This window comes from Phocoena sinus, chromosome 1 (genome assembly GCF_008692025.1).
Source record: "Phocoena sinus isolate mPhoSin1 chromosome 1, mPhoSin1.pri, whole genome shotgun sequence".
Classification (NCBI taxonomy): Eukaryota; Metazoa; Chordata; class Mammalia; order Artiodactyla; family Phocoenidae; genus Phocoena; species Phocoena sinus.
Genome location: NC_045763.1, coordinates 6886934 through 6907860, shown reverse-complemented (window position 1 = coordinate 6907860; position 20927 = coordinate 6886934).

Genomic DNA, 20927 nt, shown 5'->3' with positions numbered 1-20927 from the left:
TCCAACGCTAACCCTGGGAGGAATGACCTAGGAGGACGGGCAGGTACGTGAGTATTGATTGGCAAGAATAGATTCTCCGATTCTACATCAGCATCAAAACTCAAATGGTGGATGCACACTTTTTTAAAGTAAAAGTTTTCAAGTTCAGCATTTGATATGGAGGCTGAATCCTGATCAAAGTGTCAGAGAATCGAAGAACTAGAAACCAAGGCTCTGGATTCCATCGCCTTCCTGGGGCGGCTTCCTCTCTCTCTGTGGCTGTAGGTTGCAGGGCTAATCCTGGTCAGCGTTTACAGATTGCAGGAGTCGTTCACTCGCATTTGTGATGGTTGATGCTGGCTGAAACTGACGCATGATCTGGGCTTCCTCATACCTTGGTAGCTGGATTCCTGCGTGCGGGGGAAGGAGAGAGAGAAACAAAATGGTATACACACTCACACCCCTAGCTCTGAACATCACATAGATAGCATCAGTTCTGCCACGTTCTGTTCTTTAGAATCTAGTCACTAATTCCAGCCCACACTGAGGGTGGGTGGAATCAGACTGCAACTTTTGAACAGAGGCATGTCAAAAAATTTACAGAAATCGTTTAAAACCATCTTAAGATCTTTTTTGGGGCTCCAACATTTTTGCCTATTCTGGTCCTTTGTCAAGTAAGTTAATCTTGTTTAGCTTCAGTTTCTGCATCCCTGAGTTAAGGCTGATCATTCTTGCCTCATATAAACCAGGTGGAAACGCTTGGTAAGTTAAGAAGCATTTTACAAATGTCAGGGGTTATTTTTATGATTACTATTATAACCTATCTGTTAGCCGAGCCCCCCGGCACACTCATCCCAGAACGCAACCCCCCGCAGGCCTCTTTCTCTTTACCAGGATGTGTCCAATGCCCTGTGGCAGTGACTGAATCTTCAGGAGGTTCAAGATGTGGCCCCAGCAGGTCCTGTGGCTCATCCAGCCTGGATATTTCATACAGGAGCTCACCAGGATTCTCCCCCAGAATGATGATTCCTCCCTCCTAGATCACATACCCCATCTAGAGGTCTTCTCCACCAGCCTTGCCCATGAGCCACAGGTAAGCCTGTCCTGAAGTGGAAGCCCAGGTCTCACGGTGCTGGGCCCAGTTGGTGGTGCAAGAGAGCAAAACAATAAAGGAGACGCCCACCACAATGTTGGCCAAGTGAGCCCAGGGTCATCCAAACACATTAGCTGCCTCTGGAGTAAAATAGAACATGGTCTGGTGCATTGGTCATTGGTAGGAGTGGACGTGTAGTCTGAGCCTGGACAAACGTGACTTGCTTCTACCCGATAGAATACAGCAAGATGATGGGATAAGAAGGGAATATTATGAACAGTTTTATGACAATAATTTGGCAACTTAGATGAAGTAGACAAGCTCCTCAAAAGATACTAAGTGCCAGGGCTTCCCTGGTGGCGCAGTGGTTGGGAGTCCGCCTGCCGATGCAGGGGACACGGGTTCGTGCCCCGGTCTGGGAAGATCCCGCATGCCGCGGAGCGGCTGGGCCCATGAGCCATGGCCGCTGGGCCTGCGCGTCCGGAGCCTGTCCTCCGCAACGGGAGAGGCCACAACAGTGAGAGGCCCGCGTAACGCATAAAAAAAAAAAAAAAAAAAAAAAAAAAAAGATACTAAGTGCCAAAGACCACACAATAAGAAATAGATAACCTGTATAGTCCTCCATCAACTAAAGAAATTGAACTCATGGTTAAAAACCTCCCCACAAAGGAAACTCCAGTCCCAGATGGACTTACTGGTGAATTCTACCAAACATTTAAGGAAGAAATAATACCAATGTGACACAAACTCTTCCAGAAAATTAAGAGGAAGGAATACTTCTTAAATCACTTTAGAAACTATCATTACTCAGATACCAAAACCAAACTAGAGACAGAAAACTACAGACCAACACCCTCATAAGCATAGATAGGAAAATTATTAACCAACTTTAAATAGAATATAGTAAAGTGTTATAAGGACAATAATATATCCTGTCCAGGTGGGATTTATTTTAGGAATGCAAGGTTGGCTTAATCCTCCCCAAGTTGATCTATAGATTCAACACAATTCCAATCAAAATCCCAGCAGGACGTCTTGGGGGGCATAGAAATTGACAAGCTGCTTCTACAGTTTATGTGGAAATGCAAAGAAGCTAGAATTACCAAAACAACTTTGAGAAAGATGAAGTTGGAGGACTAATATTACCTGATGTCAAAATTATTATAAAGCTACAGTAATCAAAATGGATTTAGATATAGACAACTGATTTTTGACCAAAGCAATTGAATGGTGACAGGATAGTATTTCTAACAAATGTTCTGGTGCAACTACATCCACATGCAAAAAATAAAAAAGAAGAAGAAGAACTTTTATCCATACTTCACATCATATATAAAAATTAACTCAAAATGGATGATAGGCCTAAATTAAACTTCTAGAACAGAACATAAGAGATAAATATTTGTGAGCTTGAGTTGCACAAAACAACACCCAAAGCACAATCCATACAAGAAAATGTTGATAAATTGGACTTGGACAAAATTAAGAATTTCTGCTATTTGTAAGGCACTGTTATGAAAATGAAGAGACAAGTATTTGCAAATCATATCTCTGAGAAAGACTTGTATCTAGAAGTATAATGTATAAAGAACTCTCAAAACTCAATAATAAGAAAACAAACAACTCCATTTTTTAAATGGGCAGAAGATTTGAATAAACACTTCCCCAAAGAAGGCATGTGATGGTAAGTGAGCACATGAAAAGACGCTTAAATTATTAGTAATTAGGGAAATGCAAATTAAAACCACAATGAGATACCTCTACCTACCTCTCAGAATGCCTAAAATTAAAAAGACCAACTACATCAAGTATTGACAGGGATGTGGAGAAACTCTTGCTGGTACACTGCTGTTAGGAATGCAAATGGTACAGCTACTTTCAAAGACAGTTTGCCAGTCTCTTCCAAAGTTACAAACATACATCTACCATACGATCCAGCATTCCCTCCTAGGTATTTACCCAAAGAAATTAAAGCATATGTCCATACAAAGGCTTGTACACAAATGTGCGTAGCAGGTTTATTTGTAATGGCCCAAAACTGGACACAGTATCAAAGTGCATCCCTAGGTGAATGGATAAACAAACTGTGGTATATCCATACAGTCAAATACTATGCAGCAATAGAAAGATATGACTGCTGACACATGCTACAGTATGCATGAATCTCAAAGTAATTCTGCTGAATGAAAGAAGCCAGACAGAAAAGTATATCCTATATTATTTCACTTATGTAAAATTGTAGGAAATGCAAACTAATCTATAGCGACAGAAAACAGATCAGTGGTTGCTTGGAAGAAATTTGGGAATGATGGAAATGTTCGCTATCTTCACTGTGGGGATAATATCATGGATGTGTACAGATGTCAAAACATCAGATTGTGCATTTTAAATAAGAAATAAAATGGCTAATAAAAACATTTTCAAAATTCACATTAGTAAACCATGCTGTCTCTTGGAGATTGTGCATGTGATGGGGAGTTGGGCAACCTTGAAAATCAGGAGGTCTAAAGTCCACTTTGCCATAGACATCCTGACCCTAAAGCAAGTCCTTGAATTCCTTGGGATTTCTTCCCCTTGTCAGCTGCATGGGAACAGCAGCCCCTCTGTTGTCCACCCCGTGGAGATGGATCGGCCTTTGAGAGCAAAGTCTTGACCATACTCAGCACTTCTAGCAGGTGTTCAGTAAATGCTTGTTGACTGGGTTTAATTCGAGGTCAGGTGACCCATGGCTCCGAGTTGTAACAGCTGCAGCCTCTCCCCGTGCAGCCTCATCCGTGTCGTTCTGAGCTTTGGGGTTCAGACCGAGTCAGTCCATGTGCCCCTGACTCGTGTCTTGTTTGAGCATGAAGAATAGTTCTTGTACTTTGCTTGGTTTACACAGACTCACTAATCTTGACACGTAAGCCCAGTTGCTGCCAAGACGTGACTCTGCAGATAAGGAGGGATGTCCAGATCAAGGTTCCCAGGAAGGAAGGGAGTGAGCCAAGTCCTCAGGGCGAGGCCGCTCGGAATCCCGTATGGCCAGATCTCACTCTTTGGAATTCAGTTACACTTGGACTTGATGTGCCATGGTCGGCAGTTTGTAGGGAGGAGTGGGAAGTCCTCTAAAGAAAACTAGCTCTTAAAGAACCATACCAGTTCAGTTTTCATGCATAAAAGAAAATACTGGGGAATTCTCTGGTGGTCCAGTGGTTAGGACCCCGAGCTCTCATTGCCGAGAGCCAGGGTTCGATCCCTGGTCAGGGAACTAAGATCCCACAAATGGCAAGGCTCAGCCAAACAAACAAACAAAAACAAACAAACAAACAATGAAAATATTGGCAATTGAAAATTAATTATGTATTAAAGCAGGACTCATAGGACCTCTTCTCATAGATACTTGATTAACAATTAATTTGCCATTCGTTGTATACTTGAATGAAGGAAGCATTCACTATACTGCAATCATGCCATAATCCAGGCTTTTTTGTAATTCACACTGTGGTGTTCTCAGCTATGCCAAGAGTGCCTGGACTGTTCTAGAATCTTGGCCTTCACTTCCTTGTCTGAACCCAGAATCACAGAACTTCGGTGGTAGAGGAACCAGAGATGGGTCCCATCACCTCCATCATTTTGCACATGAGGACCCTGAGCCCAGGACGTGTGGGGTGGATCCGTCCTTGTGCTAGTGGGATTGGAGTTTGCCTGAGGCGAACACGCTCCTGGTCATCAGGAAGAGCTGGCTGTTTGCATGGCTAGCAAGGTTTGGGCTCCAGCAGTCCCCCAGGGTTCTCTCCTCAAGATGTGGAGCCAGGTGGCCACTAGAAAACCCATTCAGCAGAGATTTCTTCTAGGCCCCCACCCACCCACCCCCATCTTCTGGCATCAGAGCCTCCTAGGTTGTCTGTCTGGACCAGATTTTCAGGTACTCCCCCTGCCTCTTGATAAGATCTTGGATTTCAACACTGAAAGGGGCCTTAGCTGTCTCTTAGTCCCTGTCCCCAGTAGGAATCCCTCGTTCAACATCCCTGCAGTTGTTATCGGACCTCTTCTTGAATGCCTCCATTGACAGGCAGTTCACTACCTCCAAAGACAGCCCATTCCAGCATGGACTCTGGAGGCAGACTTCCGGGCTCTGCACTTGGGTGAGTTACTTAACTTCTCTGTCTCATTTTCCCATCAGAAAAATGGGGATAATAATAGTATTCGCACCTGCCTTGTAGGATTGGTGAGAGGATTATATGTGTCAACGTGTGGGGGGCAGACACCCTCCACGTGCTCTGGCTAACACTGTATGTCCATGTCTGCTTTCCCTCTCTTCACCTGAAGGCATTTTTCTGAGCCCAGGTGAGCCCAAAGAGCTGGGTGGTGGGTGCCCTGCACCGCTGGCTGATGGAGGTGGTGTGTAGATGCTCTGGTTTCCACAACCCCCGCCAGGTCAATCTGAGTGTGTTCCACATGTTTCCTCATGTCCCTTCTGGGATTAAAGCAACAGATTCCTGTTGGTAGCTGGCCCCATAACACACCCTTCATGGGCTCCTTGCTCTTTCCAGGATCATTTCTCCACTCCCTTGCCGTGTTTTCTTCCACTTTCCAAATGAACTACTTGCGCTTGACTCAGGCTCTGCTTCTGGGGAACCCGCACTAAGCCAATGTTGAAAGCACTTTGCATAGCGGCCGGCATGAAGTGCGTGCATATTTATGTTAGCAACTGGTGTCAGCAGCTTTATGCCATAAAACGCTCCTCCTACATTGATCCCAAACCTTCCTCCTTGCAGGTGGGCCCCACGGTCCTCACTTCTGTGTTTGTCCCGTCCATTGTCCTGTCATAGACACCTTCCCGGCATCTCCGTAAGGATGCTCACCCATTACATTCCCCCTTGTCATTCAGTTTGTTGCGTTTTTATGTCAAAGTTAGATACCACCGTCTCTGGGACTTCCCTGGTGGTCCAGTGGGTAAGACTCCACACTTACAATGCAGGGGGCCCAGGTTCGATCCCTGGTCGGGGAGCTAGATCCCGCATGCACGCCACAACTAAGAGTCTGCATGCTGCAACTAAGACCCTGTGCAGCCATTAAATAAATAAATAATATAATATATATTTATAAAAAAGAGGGATACCCCCGTCTCAACCACCTTCTGTCCCCAGAGTCTGACCCTAGGTCATGCCCTCGCTCCAGAAAGGGAGCCCCGCTGATCAAGAACATTTCCACCATCATTCCCGTCATCCCGATGGGAGCTTCAGAGTGGTCCAGGCCTTTGAGCTGAAAGACTTTTCTTGCTGGCAGTCTGTACGTGCACAGACTGGTGGGTGCTGGTGCCCTGGCCCTGTGCTTAGGTCACCAGCTAGGGGAGGATCTGTGTGCTTTGGTTTCTGAGAGGGACGGGTCAACACCGTTGGCCAAGGTTGGAAACAGGAGTGGACAGAGGTCAGGGCTCCCGCTGATTTTCCTGACTTGGCAATTAGACTCTTTGCTTCCCTGTGAGGGCACAGAATGTGAGCAACTAGGAGAGTCCCAGACTCCAGTCCTTATTCCCCGCTCTGCCTGTCACAATCCCTTAGTCCTCATTCTCAGGTCTTGAAAGGCTCCAGTCTCCTCAAACTCCTAGATACATCCCAGTAATGATTTTTTTAAAAAAACACTTATAAATTTGCCATATTTCCTCTCCTCCTTCTTTGTGGATATATATTTTTTTTTTTTTTTTTCAAATTTATTTATTCATTTATTTATTTTTGGCTGTGTTGGGTCTTCGTTTCTGTGCGAGGGCTTTCTCTAGTTGTGGCAAGCGGGGGCCACTCTTCATCGCGGTGCGCGGGCCTCTCACTGTCGCGGCCTCTCCTGCTGCGGAGCACAGGCTCCAGACGCGCAGAGCTCAGTATTTGTAGCTCATGGGCCCAGCCGCTCCGCGGCACGTGGGATCTTCCCAGACCAGGGCTTGAACCCGTGTCCCCTGCCTTGGCAGGCAGACTCTCAACCACTGCGCCACCAGGGAAGCCCCTGTGGATATATTTTAAAGTAAATTACAGACATCATGAATTTCATCCCTAAATACCTCATTATGGATCTTTTAAAAATAAAGTCATATTTTTATTAAATACTTTTATTTCACATAAAAATTTTTCAAATATCAGTAAGCCCTTCATATCATTTAATATTTCTGCCATGTTCAAATATCTGCAGTTGTCCCCAAAACATTTCTGTGTGTGCTCCTGTCAGGCACCAGGAGGGGCCATTGAAGTTTCTAGTTGGTTTTTTTTTTTTTTGGTTTAGCTGGGTGTATGTGTTTTTCTATTGTTTTTATTTTTGAGTCCTTTTAACAAACAGATAATATGAATTTGAACCCTAAAGCCAGGGAAGGGCCAGCTGGTGCTTATGAATATTTGCTCAAGGCCCACCTTCTCACCCTCCGCCTAGATCTGAGACCTGGATGCTGTCCCCCTTTATTGGGTGGACTTCTGTCCTGCTCTCCCTTTTGCTGAAGGTATTCTCCCCAGGGTCGCACTTTAGACAGGGGTCCCTATTCCAGTTCTCCATCTTGGGAACTTCTCCATCTTGGTTGCTGAGCCCAGAGGACAGAATCCTGGAGCTTCTGGCGCCCACTGTGAGGGACCACTTTCGTGAGAACAAGGCCAGAGGGAGGAGGGCAGGGCTGAGGGAGGATGAACTTAGTTCTGACGACATGGTGTGAGCTGGGACCCCACTGAGCCTGAATTTTTTTGTGCTTCACCTGAATTTTTCAGTTCAGTGAACCAATAGATTTCCTTTGTTGCTGAAACCTGCTTGATTTGGGTTTTCTGTCTCTGAAAACAAAAGTCCTGAATGAAATAGCTTCTTAAGGAACAGAGCAAGTCAGAGAAATTCTTCACAGGTCACTGGAGATTTAGACCCACACCCCAATGCAGACTTCTGGTAAACTAGGTAAGCAACACTAGCAATTCTCAAGTGCTACGTCAGCATGACCTGGGAGCCTGTTACAAATACAGATTCTAGCCCCCACCCCCAGACCCCCTGAATCAGAAACTCTGGAGTGGAGCCCAGGAATCTGTGTTTTAACAAGCCTTCCCGATGATCCTAACCTAACACAAGGCCCTCACTCAAGTCTCACCCTTGGACCCTGTCAGAGTTCCATTTTAGAAAGGTTGTTTTGACAGCAGCTGGATTGGAATTGAGCAACCAAGCGTGGAAATAAGGAGACTAATGAGGAGGCTACTTTAGTAGCCCAGGGAAGGGATGATGGACTTGAAAGGGGTCAATGGAAAATAGAGGTAACCGGAGAGAGTTAAGAGATATTTAGGAGATAAGATCAATGGGACTTAGGAGTGGATTGGATGGCGGGTGAGGAAGAGGGAGATGTTTAAAAGGTTTGCTGTTTTGGTTTGGTTTTGTTTTACATCGTTCATTGGATGCATTGTGCTGCCATTTAGAGTTTGGGGTCACAAGAAGAATACTGGGTTTTGTGGAGGAAAACCCTGAGTTTAGTTTTGTGCATGTTGTGGTTGAGTTCCCCCAAATTCTGGGATTGGCTTTGATTGGGCCACTTGGAACCCTGTATCTCTGAAAACAATCCTTGTGGCCAACAAGGATGGAGCATGCTGACTGACCACCCCACCCAAAGCACGTGGACTGAGTGTTGGGGAGGAAGAAGAGAATTAGCTGCTCCTCACAGAGACCTCTAAGGAAGGGGGCTCTGGGTCAGGAATGGGTATTCCTGGCACCCTCAGCCAGTGCTATTGAAACACCAACTTGATCACACCACAACATCTCAAATATACGCTATAGCTACTCTTTCAACTTATATTTCATACTTTTTAATCTTGAATTCTACATTCAGGTAACCAAGACTTGCTTTCTGTTTGCATTTGCCTGGTATGTAAGTGCTCACCCCTGTATTTTTAACCTCTCTGTGTCTTATGTTTTAGACATGCTCTAGATTTTTTTGTTCTTTGATCTAATCTGAGAGTCTTTGCCCTTGAATATCAGAGTTTAATCCATTTATATTTGTTATAATCAACGTTTTGCTCTTTGGCGTCTTATTTTATGTTTTGCTTCTTATATGTTCTTGCTATTTTCTTTTTTCAATTTCCATTCTTTTGCTATATTGATTAACTTTGCTTATTTTTATATACACATTTGGAAGACTTACATCCTAATTTTATTTTACTAACAATGCCCACAGACCCCCTGAGGCCCATATAGGTGCTCAAAATCCCAGGTGTGGTTCCTTCTTCCTGTGATGGAGGGTGGGATCCACAGGTTTATCCATGCACTCAGGGCTCTCAGAGGTCCCAGGCCATGCCCCCTCAGCCACAGACAGTCCTGCCTCTGCCCACAGAGCTTGGCCCCTGAGCTGTCTGACCTTGGCTGTGTCTTCATAACCATTTCACTTTGTACCTCCCCTACCACCACCATCCTTCCAGGAACAGCCCCACTGATGCCCTAGCAAACCTTCTTCTGTGGCCCCAGAGGTTCCTAGATTCAGATCCAGAGCCCAGTAAGGAGATGAGGCTCAGTATGGTGGCCTCACGGCCCACCAGGCTCAGGTGGAGGTTCCTTTGGCTCAGTTCTGAAGCCCTTTAAACCCTTGGCTTGGACGATAGACCATGGGTCACCACAGAGAAAATAGTTTCCAACGCCTTCTCACCTTCCAGACCCTCTTTCATCACTGTATCCATGAACCCTCAAGCCAACAACCTCAGGCCCTCACGCAATCAATCCTAGCCCTCCAGCAGCCTGTGACACTCCAAATTACTCCCACCTCTTCATCCTCATCAAAACCACCATTCTGGGGCTTCCCTGGTGGCGCAGTGGTTGAGAGTCCACCTGTCAATGCAGGGGACACGGGTTCGAGCCCTGGTCTGAGAGGATCCCACATGCCGCGGAGCAACTGGGCTCGTGAGCCACAATTACTGAGCCTGCGCGTCTGGAGCCTGTGCTCCGCAACAACAGAGGCCGCGATAGTGAGAGGCCTGCGCACCGCGATGAAGAGTGCCCCCGGCTTGCCACAACTAGAGAAAGCCCTCGCACATAAACGAAGACCCAACACAGCCATAGTAAATTAATTAATTAAAATTTTTAAAATGCATTCTATGAACCTGTTTAAAAGAAAAAAAGAAAAAAACACCATTCTGGGGCTTCCCTGGTGGCGCAGTGGTTGAGAGTCCGCCTGCCGATGCAGGGGACCACGGGTTCGTGCCCCAGTCCGGGAAGATCCCACATGCCGTGGAGTGGCTGGGCCCGTGAGCCATGGCCGCTGAGCCTGCGCGTCCGGAGCCTGTGCTCCGCAACGGGAGAGGCCACAACAGTGAGAGGCCCGCGTACCGCAAAAAAAACACAAAAACAAACAAAGAAAAACACCATTCTAAACCCAAAGGAAAAGTATCACAGTCCTTCACCTTGCAAATATTTACTGGGCTTGAGCTGTGCCATTTAACTCACACTAAGATTTAAACAACTGGTAACAGCCTAATCTATGAACTCCCTGTAGTGTTTTCATTTTCAAAGAGAAGCTTGTGGTTTTTTTTTTTTTAGTCTTAATGATATTTAGGTTTAATCCAACATATCTAAAACATTATTTCAACATGTAACCAACATAAAAATAATTATTAATGAGATATTTTGACATTTTTTATGCTCAGTCAGTGAGATCCCAGGACATCTCAATTTGCACCAGCCACATTTCAAGTGCTCGATAGCACATTTGGGGATTCAAAGAGAAGCATGTTGACGATAAAGGATTTTTAATCTCTGATGGTATAAACTTCTGACAGGAGCCCTGTGGTTTCTCCTCAAGTGGGAAATGAGTAGGAAAAAACTAACCTAAGAAACAGGAGGCCTGGCTCTAGATCTTGCTCTGCCATTTGGTACCCGAGGCACCTGGAGCAAATTGCCTAACCTCCTCACCTCTGTTCCTTGCTCTTAAACGTGCATGATATGGGTGCCCTATCTCGTGGGTATGAATACTGCGCCCTGAAGGGTGAAGTGGAGCTCACCAGGTGGAGAGGGGGTGACGGAGTGAGAAGCACATATGACACCCTCCTTGTTGTACGTGAGGAGGGGGCACTGCCTCAGGGGACCCTTCCGTGGATGGTGGGTCCTTTCATTCTTGACAAAGGCTAGTGGTCCCATCTGGTATTTTTGATCCAGGGCCTAATGATGGCTCTGTTGGCCCACGTGTGTCTGCCTCTAAGAAAGATGTGATCAGCTGGTTTCTCCCATGTCCCCCCTGAAAGAGGGGCCAGTGCTTGAGCAGCCCACCCTGGAGCAGTGGGGGGCCTCTCTCTCCCTCAGCTTCCACCCCCAGGAGCTATCAGCAGTGGGGTGGGGAACTCTGGAACAGGGGCCAACGGGACATTTACCATGTTTCTGGGAGATGCTGGGGTCCTGACACCCTAAAACTCAGCCTAGGGGTCTTCCTCGGTGGAGCTGAGGCTGCTGAGCTGCACCCCGGAGAATGAACACCATGCCTCTTCCTGATTTGTTCCCTAAGTCAGTTCCAACAGTCCAACCGGTCAATGAGAAAGTGCTTGCAGCCCAGAACTTCAAGTTCGCGCTTCCCTGCTAAGATGCTGTGTGTCAGAGCACACTCTCTTGTCCCAGTTTCTTCAACTGGAGGTAAACCAGGCCCTCCAGCATCCCTGGTTGCTTCAGAGGCTCCAACAAAATAAGGCGTGTTGTGTCTTAGTTGGGGATTGTGTGTTTGTGGAGAACAAAAATGCAATCATACTCGCTCAGTCAAGACCTTGAGGGGGCGGGTGGCAGGATTTCCAAGGGCAGGAAGTACAGCCCATACCAGTGGTCACCAGCAGGTCATCATCACCCCCCACCTCAGCCACACTGACCCCCTCTCTGAGGCCTGGAGGTCCTTCTCTGCTGCTCTCCAGCACCTGCCTCCTCCTTTCTGGACACAGCTGTCACTGGGAGGGCAGGGTGTCTGCTCCTCCAACATCCACTTATGTGAGGTGTGGGGTTACCAGGTGCCAGTCCTGGGCCCCTCTGCACGGCCTCATGTCAGCTGGGCCTCAAGTCGCTATCTCAGGCCTGAGAGGGGGCATCTGAGTGGCCAGCCTTGTCCATTCAGCGGGGGCAGGGGAGGTGGCCCCCCAGGTGACAAGAGGGTAGATGGGAACGGTTGGGTATCTATCATCCAGGGTGACAGTGCTTTGAAATTCTAAAAGCAGGACATAGAGGCAAGAGGGACCATAGCCCAGAGCAATCCCACGTCTTATTGTGTGAGAAAGGATGGTAGTCCAGGAACATGCATTGTGTTGTTTGTCCCTGACATGCCTGTAACTTACGGGAGACCTTTAAGGGTCCTGTGTATCCCAGTTTACCAATAAGAAAGACGGGAGGGGTGGACGGGATAGCCAAGGTCTCCTGGGCACGGACCTCGCCATCCTCAGAGTGGCCACTGGAGGGCAGCAGCTTCCCTGCAAACGCAGCCCGTCCACTCAGCCCTCTAATCCGTCCTCCACAAACACCTTTGCTTTACTTAGTTTTTCACAAGATGGCACCGACACGGAAGGCCTTTGGGGAAATTTCTGGCATTGGTGAGAGAGGAACATCAGCTGAGAACACCATGGAACAGCTAAGGGGTCGTTTCTAAGGGATATTTTGTTTCTCAAAACTTTTCTCGAGAACCACGAACTCACAGAAACCAGTTTGGGAATTCTGAAATCCCAGGGCCCGCTAAGGGGGGTGGTCTTCCCAGCTTCTGCTCCCGGGGGACCCAGCCTTGCCCTTGAGGGGGGCAGTCGGCCAGGTGACTTTCTTCCCACTGACAACCAGCAGCTGTTTTTAAGGCTGTTTAAAAAGCAGATTCTTTCTGCTTTCACCGGGAGAGGATGTGTTCTCCATCCTCAGCGGCTCCCAGGAGAAAACTCTTGGAAAACAAAATTGACAGCAATTCAGTTTAAAAAGTGTTCACAGTGACAATCTAGAGAAATAACATTAGCCGCAGATTGATACCACCTGAAGCCATTTTATTCTTTTCCTTGGGTGTCGGGTGTTCTGGGGAGTTTTGTTGTCTTAGTTGGTTTTTTTTTAGTTTTTAAACTAAATTCATCCAAATTCCTACTGTGTCGTTTGTAATAGTGAAAAGTTAGCATCATAAATTAACAGTAAGTAATAATACGATTAAACAGTAGTATTTATAGTTTCTATAAAAGTTATAAAAATACCAATTGATGATTAGAAACTTTCATTTTCAGCCTTTCAATAAGGTCTGTGGGAACTTTTGGTAACTTTTGAAGCACAACATAAATGTGAGTGAGTTTTAATTTTATGTAATTAAAATGTCCCTAGAAGCTGGGTCAATGCCGAGTCTGATTCCTGCCTAGCTCATCCCAAAGCCTCCACCAGCCTCACACCTTGTATTTGGAGTTGTGTGTCTCCCCAGAGCAATGTCTCAATTTGCTGGTGGCCCAGGGAGGCTGCAGAGAGCGCGTGGCTCATCCAGCCCAGGGGTTCATTGGAGAGGACCCTGGAGACCACCACGATTCTACCCGCAATGACAGTGCCCCCCCTTCTGCATGACACATCTTGTCCAGAGTCATTTTACAACCTCTTCCCCCATCCACAGATGCGCCTGCCCTAAATGACCACACGGCAATGGGCCCAACCCTGGTATCATAGTTCAGGGCAGGAGGGTGAAGAAGCAGCCCACTGCAGTGCTTCATAAGAGAGCCAGGGTCATCTCAAGCTCATTGTCAATCTCTAGGGTAAAGCAAAAGCTGGTCTGGTGGCTTTTGTGGAGATGTGAGTAGAGAAGCATAGCAAGAAAGAGTAAGAGCCTATGCCCTGCATTCAATGCAGGGAGAATAGCATATGCAAAGGCGCTGAGGCTGGACCATATTTGGTATGTCTGGTATGGCCAGAGCTCAGTGAGCAAAAGGGAAAGTGGTAACAGAAGCTGTCCAGGGAGTAGCCAGGAGCCAAATGATGTAGACCAAAATTAGGGCTTTGGAATTGATTCAAAGTGTAATGGGAAACCATTAGAGGGTTTTGAGTAGGAAAGTGATTCCATATTTTAAAAGGAATAAATAGTAATTAACAAAGAGTAATGACCAGCCAGGTATCCACCACCCATTTTAAGCAATGTCATTACAGACACAATTGAGGGCTGTTTCTTCCCACCCCTCCCTCCCCATGCTGGATGCAGCCACTACTCTTGTAATAGGGAAGAACAAATCTGACTCCATATTAAACCTGTGTCTTTTACTTTAACCTTTGTATTCTAGTACTTTTGCTTCCATTTAAGAATGTTGCCTATAGCCTGAAGTATATAGGATAGCCTATTCTCAAGGCTCTGACCTTTAAGGGTATAACACTTCCATTCATACACAGATAAAAAGTTGCAGAACAGAGAGTAACATCTGTCTTGTTGGAGGTTTACAGGAACATCGTGACCTGACCCACGTGGACGGCGGCAAGAACAAAGGATTCCAACACCAAGAAGTCTGCAAGACCAGCAATGCCCCTCCCTCACCTTGCCTTTTAAAATGCTTTGCTGAAACCCTTGGGAGTTCAGGGCCTTGGGAGCACGAGTCCCCCATTCTCCTTGCATGGCCCTGCAACAAATCTTTCTCTGCTCCAAACTCTGACGTTTCGGTTTGTTTGGCCTCACTGTGCATTCAGTAACCTTCTGAATTTGGAGTTTTTCTTATGAATCACCTTTACTGTGTATTATTAAATACACCTTAAAATCACGTAGGTATATAATTCTCTTGTTATTGTTCAGCTTTTACAAATAATACAACACTGTATTTTTCCTGCTACTTATTTTGTTGCTTGTGACTTTCTACCGTGCTGGTAGGTGTAGTTCTGGTTCATTCATTCTTTACTGCTGCCCAGTATGTTGTCTTACGTGATCCTGTTAACAAATATTTCCCCTATTTTTCAATTACAAGTAACGCTGCTGCGAACACTTTTGTTTCTCGTGCATATACGCAGGTTTCTCTAAGGTAAACCCCTAGGAGTGGGGTTTCTGGGTCATAGGATATGCACATTTTGCAAGTATCATCCAAGTGCTTTCAGAGCTGTTGGAGCAGCTCACACCCCCACCAGCAGGAGGAAGTTTGCTCCACAACCTCAGCAGCATGTGGTATTGTCAGATCCCAATCTGGGGTGTGAAATGGTATCGCATTAAGGTTTTCATTTTTATTACCTTAATTACTAGTGAGATTGAGACTCTTCACGTATTTATGGATCCTTCCCATTTTCTCTCTCTGTAAATTGTCAGTTCATCCCCTTTTCTGATTTGGTCTGGGGTTGCTGGTTCTTTTTTCTTACTGATTTTTAGGATTTGTTTATACAGTCTGGACTCATTCATTCAGCAGTTTTTCATTGAGCACCTTTATGCACCAGATACTCCTCTGAGGTCCTTGGAGTTCGTTGTCACGGAGCTTATATCTTCTTGGTGAATACACGTTCTTCTATCCTCTGAATTTCCTGAAAACTGCTTGCTATAGTTAAAGCCTTAATTACATCCAGGTTCAAAAAAAAAATTCTCTTTGCCACTGGTCCTCATGGGCAGTGCTGGGTACTCCAAGACGCCCAGAATGTCAGCTTGTTCCATGTCAAGCGGCGTTAACCCTGCTAAGTGTCCTTAAATCCACGGTATGAAGACCCCGTCAACCTTCCATCTGCTGGTGTTAGGGACCAGTGATGATCAGCTCTTGGGCCCATTTGTTCATTCAGTTGCAAGATGATTCTTTCTGAACTTAATAGCTGGAACTGCTCCAGGAAGAGCTTCCTTTCACCGCGTGCGGTGGGTTGGATGGCAGGCCCCCAAAAAGATACGTCCATCTAGAAACTGTAGACGTGAACTTATTGGAAAAAAAGATCTTCACGGATATAATTAAGTGAAGGGTTTTGAGATGAGATTGTCCTGGGTTATTGAGATGGACCCTAAATCCAATGACAAGTGTAATAAGAGAAAGACAGAGGGACACAGACACAGAGACGAGGAGGAGGTGAGGTGAAGACGGAGGCAGAGACTGGAGGGATGCAGCCACAAGCCAAGGGATACCTGAAGCCACCAGGAGCTAGAAGAGGCAGGAAGGATTCTCTCCTGGAGGCTTTGGGGGGAGCGTGGCCCTGTCCACACCTTGATTTCAGATTTATAGCTTCCAGAACTATGAAAAAATACATTTCTGTTCTTTTAAGCCATGCAGTTTGTGGTCATTTGCTATAGCAGCCACAGGAAACAAAAGCAACCAACTATGAGGCTACTGTACTTTGAAATACAATTTGGACAGGAAAAGCAGGACAAATACTTGAGTCTCCCCCTCTATTTGCCGATTTACAGAATAACAAGTGGTTTCCCTGGCAACCTCCAAATTTGGCCAATGAGTTTTATTTTATTATTATTATTATTTTAATTTATTTTTGGCTGTGTTGGGTCTTCATTGCTGCACGTGGGCTTTCTCTAGTTGTGGCACGCAGGGGCTACTCTTTGTTGCGGTGCACGGGCTTCTCATTGCGGTGGCTTCTCTTGTTGGAGAGCACAGGCTCTAGGCGCGTGGGCTTCAGTAATTGCAGCACGTGGGCTCTAGAGTGCAGGCTCAGTAGTTGTGGTGCACGGGCTTAGTTGCTCCACGGCATGTGGGATCTTCCCAGACCAGAGATCGAACCCGTGTCCCCTGCATTGGCAGGCAGATTCTTAACCATTCTTAACCACTGTGCCACCAGGGAAGTCCTGGCCAATGAGTTTTCCTTCCTTTTTTTTAGCACCATTATGAGTTCATGTCTTTCTATATATTTGCTGTGTTTCAATCCATTGCAGTTATTCTTCTTTTTCTGATATTATTCTTTTTGATGCTTAAGTTGTCCCAGGAGCCGCTTCAAGACGATCCCTGTTCAATATATGCAAATCAATCAATGTGATACACCATATTAACAAATTGAAGAATAAAAACCATACGATCATCTCAGTAGATGCAGAAAAAGCTTTTGACAAAATTCAACACTTATTTATGATAAAAACTCTCCAGAAAGTGGGCATAGAGGGAACACAGCTCAACATAATAAAGGCCATATACGACAAACTCACAGCAAACATCATTCTCAATGGTGAAAAACTGAAAGCATTTCCTCTAAGATCAGGAAAAAGACAAGGATGTCCACTCTCACCACTATTATTCAACATAGTTTTGGAAGTCCTAGCCAAGGCAATCAGAAAAGAAAAAGAAAGAAAAGGAATACAAATTGGAAAAGAAGGAAAGCTGTCCTTGTTTGCAGATGACATGATACATAGAGAATCCTAAATATGCCACCAGAGAACTACTAGAGCTCATCAATGAATTTGGTAAAGTTGCAGGATACAAAATTAATGCACAGAAATCTCTTGCATTCCTATACACTAATGATGAAAAAGAAATTAAGGAAACACTCCCATTTACCATTGCAACAAAAATAATAAAATACCTAGGAATAAACCTACCTAGGGAGAAAAAAGACCTGTATGCAGAAAACTATAAGACACTGATGAAAGAAATTAAAGATGATACCAACAGATAGAGAGCTATACCATGTTCTTGGATTGGAAGAATCAATACTGTGAAAATGACTACACTACCCAAAGCAATCTATAGATTCAATGCAATCCCTACAAATTACCAATGGTATTTTTTATGGAACTAGAACAAAAAATCTTAAAATTTGTATGAAGACACAAAAGACCCAAGATAGCCAAAGTAGTCTTGAGAGAAAAAAATGGAGCTGGAGGAATCAGACTCCCTGACTTCAGACTATACTACGAAGCTACAGTAATCAAGACAATATGGTACTGGCACAAAAACAGAAACATAGATCAATGGAACAAGATAGAAGCCCAGAGATAAACCCACGCACCTATGGTCAACTAATCTATGACAAAGGAGGCAAGGATATACAATGGAGAAAAGACAGTCTCTTCAATAAGTGGTGCTGGGAAAACTGGACAGCTACATATAAAAGAATGAAATTAGAACACTCCCTAACACCATACACAAAAATAAACTCAAAATGGATTCAAGAGCTAAATATAAGACCAGACACTATAAAACTCTTAGAGGAAAACATAGGAAGAACACTCTTTGACATAAATCACAGCAAGATCTTTTTTGATCCACCTCCTAGAGTAATGAAAATAAAAATAAACAAATGGGATCTAATGAAACTTAAAAGCTTTTGCACAGCAAAGGAAACCATAAACAAGACAACCCTCAGAATGGGAGAAAATATTTGCAAACGAATAAATGGACAAAGGATTAATCTCCAAAATATATAAACAGCTCATGCAGCTCAATATTAAAGAAACAAACAACCCAATCCAAAAATGGGCAGAAGACCTAAATAGACATTTCTCCAAAGAAGACATACAGATGGCCAAGAAGCACATGAAAAGCTGCTCAACATCACTAATTATTAGAGAAATGCAAATCAAAACTACAATGAGGTATCACCTCACTCCAGTTAGAATGGGCATCATCAGAAAATCTACAAACAACAAATCCTGGAGAGGATGTGGAGAAAAGGGTACCCTCTTGCACTGTTGGTAGGAATGTAAATTGATACAATGGAGAACAGTATGAAGGTTCCTTAAAAAACTAAAAATAGAATTACCATATGATCCAGCAATCCGACTACTGGGCATATACCCAGAGAAAACCATAATTCAAAAAGACACATGCACCCCAATGTTCATTGCAGCACTATTTACAATAGCCAGGTCATGGAAGCAACCTAAATGCCCATTGACAGATGAATGGATAAAGAAGATGTGATACATATATATAATGGAATATTACTCAGCCATAAAAAGGAACGAAATTGATTCATTTGCTGAGACATGGATAGATCTAGAGACTGCCATACAGAGTGAAGTAAGTCAGAAAGAAAAAAACAAATATCATATATTAACCCATGTATGTGGAACCTAGAAAACTGGTACAGATGAACCGGTTTGCAGGGCAGAAGTTGAGACACAGATGTAGAGGACAAACGTATGGACACCAAGCGGGGAAAGCCACGGCGGGGTGGGGATGGTGGTGTGCTGAATTGGGTGGTTGGGATGGACAGGTATATACTGATGTGTATAAAATTGATGACTAATAAGAATCTTCTGTATAAAAAAATAAATAAAATAAAATTCAAAAACTAAGAAAAAAAAAGACGGTCCGTGTGTCTTCTGGGCATGACCCCAGTAGACTTAGGTAGATTTCTTGTTTGCTGGCCAGGTTCATCTTGTATATCCTTGCCCCAGATCTGGAATCAGCCATTTCTCCAAGGAGCCCTGGTTCCTGATAGTGGGAAATAACATTGAGAGGCCACCGTCTGGATATAAGGGTGTTCATTGCTGTGGGGTTACTGTTGTTTCTACTCCTGAGTGCACAAAGCGAGGAAATACCTGCTTTTTTTTTGGCCACGCAGCACGGTGTGTGGGATCCTAGTTCCCTGATCAGGGATGGAACGCCCACCCCCTGCAATGGAAGCATGGAGTCTCAACCACTGGACCACCAGGGAAGTCCCAATATGTGCTTTTAGAAAGAGAAAAACGTCTTATAAATTATACTGATATTTCTAATTCAAATCTACAAATACAGGTCTTTTACTTAGCTTTTTTTTTTTTGAATTTTTCAATTTTATTTTATTTATTTTTTTATACAGCAGGTTCTTATTTTTACTTAGCTTTTTAAATTTTATATTTGGATCTCTATGTTCCTATGCTGAAAATCATGCTAATCTGACATAAACACAATTATTTATGTATATATAGTAACATAGTAATTACACACACACACACACATCCGTTCTTCTTGTCCTTAGGATTAAACCTCGCTAGGTATGATAGTAAAAATACTGTGTTTAAGGAAAAACTCTTCTCTCTGTGTTTGTGCTACCAACTCAGTGTATGATTGTTCATTTTACTGTGTTTTTACATTTTAAGTTAACTGAAGTTTTAGGGATTTTAAAAATCCTTTAAATTTAATTTAAATTTATAACTATTTAAAACCCAAGATTCCAAGGTTAAAACTACCAAACAGGGTGCATCCAGAAAAGTCCATTTCCCAGCCCATCCTACACCCTGTCCCGTGCCCACCAACCCCCTGCTTAGGTAACCATTGTAATTAATTTTGGTTCCCTTTTCCCTTTTTTTCAACCTTTATCCAACAATGTAAAAAATGTTTAAAACGTGTAGTCCTGAGCTTCAGATGCTGAACTACAACCTCATAGGCAAGTGGGGAGAGAGGGTCAGGATGGAAGTTCAGAGTTCCTCCCACCCCTGTACCACGCTCCCGGTGTGGTACAGGATTAGAACACCAGGGCCCTATGGAGGATGGGACCCCCTCTCTCCTAGCACCAGACCAAGACCCCACCCACCCCACTGCTACCCTTCCTCTTCAATGGAGAAGACACAAAATTCTTGAAACTTGTACGGGAACCTGGAGCATGGTGCACGTGGCAGGCAGCTAGCTAACCAGGGAGGGTCAGCGCTGCCCCCCTGCTTCCTGGCAGGCAGGATGTGAAGTCAGATATGAAAGTGCTTTGGATACGATGAATAACGACATGGAAGAACAAAGATAGTAATGAGAGCAGATAAAGGGATTCAGAAGAATGAGGGTGAGCTCAGTCGGAGATGAGCAGGAAGCTGAAGATGGACGAGGAAGGTCCTCCGTGAAGAGGATGGTAACTGGCCGGTAAAGGTTAGCAGCCACTCTGCGGGCTGCTCCCCAGGCTTGTCTTACTTACTCAAAACCACAGCCCTAAAAGACAGGTAATTTTATTATCCCATGTGACTAGTAATGGCAGAACTAGCACTTGAACGCACGACTAGTGACAGCAGACACCATCGGACCAACAAGGACACGACCTCAGGGAAGCCCTTACCCCTCCC